This window comes from Haemaphysalis longicornis, unplaced genomic scaffold (assembly GCF_048455015.1).
Source record: "Haemaphysalis longicornis isolate Haplotype H1 unplaced genomic scaffold, Haemaphysalis longicornis Haplotype H1 scaffold_14, whole genome shotgun sequence".
Classification (NCBI taxonomy): domain Eukaryota; kingdom Metazoa; phylum Arthropoda; class Arachnida; order Ixodida; family Ixodidae; genus Haemaphysalis; species Haemaphysalis longicornis.
The window spans coordinates 51647683-51653682 of NW_027526245.1; the positions used below are offsets into that span (position 1 = coordinate 51647683).

The 6000-nt window shown below is 46.0% G+C and overlaps 2 non-coding genes across 2 annotated transcripts; both read left to right on the forward strand.

The window, feature by feature from the left end:
* Positions 1-381: 381 nt before the first annotated feature.
* Trnak-uuu (transfer RNA lysine (anticodon UUU)) lies at positions 382-453 on the forward strand. The gene has a single exon. It is a non-coding gene; the product is annotated as a tRNA-Lys (tRNA).
* A 413-nt stretch (positions 454-866) lies between these two features.
* Positions 867-938, forward strand: Trnak-uuu (transfer RNA lysine (anticodon UUU)). The gene has a single exon. It is a non-coding gene; the product is annotated as a tRNA-Lys (tRNA).
* The last annotated feature ends 5062 nt before the right edge of the window (positions 939-6000 follow it).

The window sequence follows — 6000 nt, forward strand, 5'->3', positions numbered from 1 at the left end:
TCACGTAATTAATAAAAAAATATTGTAACGTCAATAACGGTAAAAAAAGTCTAACCACTCCCCCATGCTTTCTTTGGCGTTGTAGAATGCCGGCATTTCTTTCTGTATTTCCTAACGAGCCCCTCATTTCCAAACCCTATTATCGTGCGAAAGCTTAGCGAGGGCCTCGGTTCTGGAAGCCTTGATGCGAAGGTAGCATAAGAGGGTTTCCCGCCAGTTAACCACTCATAAAAGGCTGTAGACGTTCGCGTCACGCTCCGGGGGTTGAAAAAGAAGGTCCCTTTCTCCGCGTGTAGTATTAGTGGCGCTGGCTACCACCCTCAAGCGTCAGATACAGTTGTAGTAAATATTAATACCCCAGAAAGTGAAGCAGAAAAAGTCGCCCAGATAGCCGAATTGGTAAGGCATTCGAGATTTAATCGAAAGGCGTGGGTTCGGTCCCCAGTCTGGGCGCGTGTTTTTCTTTCTTTCTTTCTTTCTTTCTCACGTAATTAATAAAAAAATAATGTAACGTCAATAACGGTAAAAAAAAGTCTAACCATTCCCCTATGCTTTCTTTGGCGTTGTAGACTGCTGGCATTTCTTACTGTATTTCCTAACGAGCCCCTCAGTTCCAAACCCTATTAACGTGCGAAAGCTTAGCGAGGGCCTCGGTTCTGGCAGCCTTGATGCCAAGGTAGCATAAGAGGGTTTCCCGCCAGTTAACCGCTCATGAAAGGCTGTAGACGTTCGCGTCACGCCCCGGGGGTTGAAAAAGAAGGTCCCCTTCTCCCCGTGTAGTCTGAGTGGCGCTGGCTACCACCCTCAAGCGTCAGATACAGTTGTAGTAAATATAAATACCCCAGAAAGTGAAGCAGAACACAGTCGCCCAGATAGCCGAATTGGTAAGGCATTCGAGATTTAATTGAAAGGCGTGGGTTCGGTCCCCACTCTGGGCACATGTTTTTCTTTCTTTCTTTCTTTCTCACGTAATAATTATAAAATAATGTAACATCACTAACTGTAAAAAAAAAGTCTAACCACTCCCCTATGCTTTCTTTGGCGTTGTAGACTGCCGGCATTTCTTTCTGTATTTCCTGACGCGCCCCTAATTTCCAAACCTTATTATCGTGCGAAAGTTTAGCGAGGGCCTCGGTTCTGGCAGCCTTGATGCCAAGGAAGCATAACAGGGTTTCCCGCCAGTTAACCGCTCATGAAAGGCTGTAGACGTTCGCGTCACGCCCCGGGGGTTGAAAAAGAAGGTCCCCTTCTCCCCGTGTAGTCTGAGTGGTGCTGGCTACCGCCCTCAAGCGTCAGATACAGTTGTAGTAAATATAAATACCCCAGAAAGTGAAGCAGAACACAGTCGCCCAGATAGCCGAATTGGTAAGGCATTGGAGATCTAATCGAAAGGCGTGGTTTCGGTCCCCACTCTGGGCGCGTTTTTTTCTTTCTTTGTTTCTTTCTCACGTAATCATAAAAAAATAATGTAACATCAATAACGGTAAAAAAAAGTCTAACCACTCCCCTATGCTTTCTTTGGCGTTGTAGACTGCCGGCATTTCTTTCTGTATTTCCTAACGAGCCCCTCATTTCCAAACCCTATTATCGTGCGAAAGCTGAGCGAGGGCCTCGTTTCTGGCAGCCTTGATGCCAAGGTAGCATAAGAGGGTTTCCCGCCAGTTAACCGCTCATGAAAGGCTGTAGACGTTCGCGTCACGCCCCGGGGGTTGAAAAAGAAGGTCCCTTTTTCCCCGTGTAGTCTGAGTGGCGCTGGCTACCACCCTCAAGCATCAGATACAGTTGTAGTAAATATAAATACCCCAGAAAGTGAAGCAGAACACAGTCGCCCAGATAGCCGAATTGGTAAGGCATTCGAGATCTAATCGAAAGGCCTGGTTTCGGTCCCCACTCTGGGCGCGTGTTTTTCTTTCTTTCTTTCTTTCTCACGTAATAATTATAAAATAATGTAACATCAATAACGGTAAAAAAAGTCTAACCACTTCCCTATGCTTTCTTTGGCGTTGTAGACTGCCGGCATTTCTTTCTGTATTTTCTAACGCGCCCCTCATTTCCAAACCCTATTATCGTGCGAAAGCTTAGCGAGGGCCTCGGTTCTGGCAGCCTTGATGCCAAGGTAGCATAAGAGGGTTTCCCGCCAGTTAACCGCTCATGAAAGGCTGTAGACGTTCGCGTCACGCCCCGGGGGTTGAAAAAGAAGGTCCCTTTTTCCCCGTGTAGTCTGAGTGGCGCTGGCTACCACCCTCAAGCGTCAGATACAGTTGTAGTAAATATAAATACCCCAGAAAGTGAAGCAGAACACAGTCGCCCAGATAGCCGAATTGGTAAGGCATTCGAGATCTAATCGAAAGGCCTGGTTTCGGTCCCCACTCTGGGCGCGTGTTTTTCTTTCTTTCTTTCTTTCTCACGTAATAATTATAAAATAATGTAACATCAATAACGGTAAAAAAAGTCTAACCACTTCCCTATGCTTTCTTTGGCGTTGTAGACTGCCGGCATTTCTTTCTGTATTTTCTAATGCGCCCCTCATTTCCAAACCCTATTATCGTGCGAAAGCTTAGCGAGGGCCTCGGTTTTGGCAGCCTTGATGCCAAGGTAGCATAAGAGGGTTTCCCGCCAGTTAACCGCTCATGAAAGGCTGTAGACGTTCGCGTCACGCCCCGGGGGTTGAAAAAGAAGGTCCCCTTCTCCCCGTGTAGTCTGAGTGGTGCTGGCTACCACCCTCAAGCGTCAGATAAAATTGTAGTAAATATAAATACCCCAGAAAGTGAAGCAGAACACAGTCGCCCAGATAGCCGAATTGGTAAGGCATTCGTGGTCTAATCGAAAGACGTGGGTTCGGTCCCCACTCTGGGCGCGTGTTTTTCTTTCTTTCTTTCTTTCTCACGTAATTAATAACAAAATAATGTAACGTCAATAACGGTAAAAAAAGTGTAACCACTCCCCTATGCTTTCTTTGGCGTTGTAGACTGCCGGCATATATATATATATATATATATATATATATATATATATATATATATATATATATTTATATATATTGTTTTTTCTTAAAGATACTGAAAATACAATTGTTTGACAACCGATTTCAAGATTTTGCCGCAACAAACGTAAAGACAAGAGAGGGGTTTTTGAATTGATAGCGCTGTTTAAATGTAAGCGTTTTCAATAATCGCGCTTTGCATGGTAGTAAGAAGCTGTTTTAAATTTTTGAAACACCACGCCGCCGGTACGATGAATGGTTATTTATTATAAAACATTCAATGATGGGTATACTTGAGACCTACCACACAATACTTCCGATTGTTATGTAGCCCTTTCAGCACGTCAACTTTGTACAATTTTTGGCAGGTTATTTCCAACTATGCACGGTCTTCAGCCACTTCCCATACCCACACGTCTATGGTAGGACGACATCGAGTCACAGCAGGTAAGCTTTCCTAATTATATAATTCTGTACAGTTAACAAAGTAATTATGACAAGTAAGTGATCCCTCAACAAATGGTATGGCGATTCGTATAATTAGTATAGTTGCCCACAAGGGCATCGCTAAGTACTACCGCTAGTTACAATATGCATCGTTGTAGCAAACCACTTCTTCGGGGGTGTTTTGGCTGCCGATGGCACGGAGTAACTTATATTCAAGGGCGCGCACTTCTGACACTGTGGTTTTGGTTAGTATTAGAGGATCACTCTGACAGATGGTACTGTGACGTCTACAACGCAAAAGGCCTTTGCTTATGATGATAAGAGAGAATTAGAAGTTACAGGGCATGGCTACCGTAGCGTTGGCATGTTTGAAGTTTCATACCAGAGCTTCTTTCTTGGTGATACTTTATTATCCAGCTACGCCCTAGGCTCCGCAGTTTTACTTGCGGTAAACACAAAGGCTCACTGAATTGTTAGATGAACACACGCCAAAATGTGGGGCTTACCGTCCTCGCCGCCCATTTATGACCTCGAGCAGGTTTCGTGCAGCACAGGAAATGTGATTAGTTTGCGGAGTGTTGGAATAGGTCAGTAGTCGAGCCAAATGCTGCTGCACTGATTGTGTGACTTTTTCCTGCCCTCCACGAATGCCTCTTCCCCCTTAAACTGCAAAAGCGAATCTGCACACGTGTTGGCGCCGCAAGTCTTCACCGAGACAACCCTTGAGCCACAACGCTTTGCGGTCGCTCTGCGGGTAGGTCGTCTCTGGGCGTATTGCACCGGAGCCGCGTTCCCGAAAAGTAATTACGCCCGCGGCCGAACAGAGCGGAAAAATTATTGCTTGCACTTATCGTTGCGCACGCTCGTATTTCATCTCTCATTTCACCCTTGTATTACTAGGACACAGGAAAAACGGCGTCAGATGCCTAACGCCAATGCTAGGGGGTAACCAGGCTCTGTATGACGCACAAAATGATACTGGGTTAGGGCAATTCATTCGTCTATGCGATCTTCATCCATATACACTCTTAAACATATCCCCATAAAATTACGGTAACACAGACCACTAACTCTTGATGTCAGTATGTATTCATAAAACAAAACGAACACTACTGAAGATGCAGATGCAACAGACAGCATACGTGCTATAACTGCTATGGTTAGAAGACGTACCATGGGTATACATAAAACCATATTTGCACTTCACGGCAAAAAGTTCCCTACAAACTTCTACAGGTACAGCGCCTAAGCCCTAGCCTACAGACCCTTATTTCGGATGCACAAGTACAATTTCAGCGAAGGTACTCTTGTTACAATAATTTTACGGCTTCAAAAGTTAGCGCGAAGGCGTTGTGCTGCTGAGCAAGAGGACTTGTGCTGCTGAGCAAGACTGCGCCGATTCCCGCCCCTCGCGGGACACACGTCGATGACAAGCAAGAATGCCACGTCGATGCCGCGGCGACAAGAGACTGCGAGTCGTTTTCACGGTTCCAATCTCGTAAATGTGGTCGCAGACACAAAGCATAAAGCTGCCCGTCATTTGGACGCACTTTCGGCGATGCGGCGGTAGAAATCATTTCGGATTTTGCTGCCAGAGCAACATGCAAGTTCCAGCTATCTTTGTGAAGAGGGTCATGCAGGAACGAGACTGGGTGGTCAAAGCACAAATGGGGAACAAAGTGCTCGAACTGAAAGGGGGATACTAGCGTTCAAGCGAATCTTCTGCCGTACTGCATGTATCGTCGCCTGCAACCAACAATTCAAGTGAGGGCTACCAGCTTCATACTACGTTTGTACGACCAAGGGATCATCCGGCAACTCGGATATCTAACAATCACGGACACCGTAAGAGACAACTGAGCCGAGATCAACTTTTTCGTGGTAAAAAAGGGGCGCAACGCCATTTAATGACTTCACGCCAGTGATATACTGGGAATCCTCAAACGCTCGGTCAACGCCGCAACGGCAAGCACTACCGAGCTACTGCTGAAGGAGTGGCCTCAAGTTTTTTCTGGCATGAGGTGCATTCGAAGGCAACATAAGATAGTAGTAAAAGCCGGTTCCGTACCTTTCGTTCAGACGGGCCGACGTGAGCCACTCACCTTTGAAAAGCCACTCCGACTGGAACCCGATTGTTTGACGAAGGGAGGCATCATCGCCCGAATACAGGAGCCAAGAGTCTCCGTAAACCCTTTGGTGATTGTAAGAAAAAAGAATGGCGAGCTAAGAATATCGGTGGACCCCAGGAAAATCAATGAGTGTCTAAAGCATGAACAGTGTGAGGCGGAAATCGCGTGAGCGAAATTTTTTCGCGCTTTTAGGGTAAGCAGGCTTTTACCAAATACCATTCGACGACGAATCTGCCAGAATATGCACACTCACGACTTGTTTCGGAAAGTATCGGTTCCTGAAACTACCGTTCCAGATGGGGTCTGTGTCAGAGGTCTTTCAAAAGGACACAAGCCAGGTTTCTGACGCTATACCTGGAGTACGTGTGTATGTAGATTATATTCTTATGTGGACGCCCACAAGAGCAGAACAATTTGTGAGGCTTACAGCTGTTCCGACAG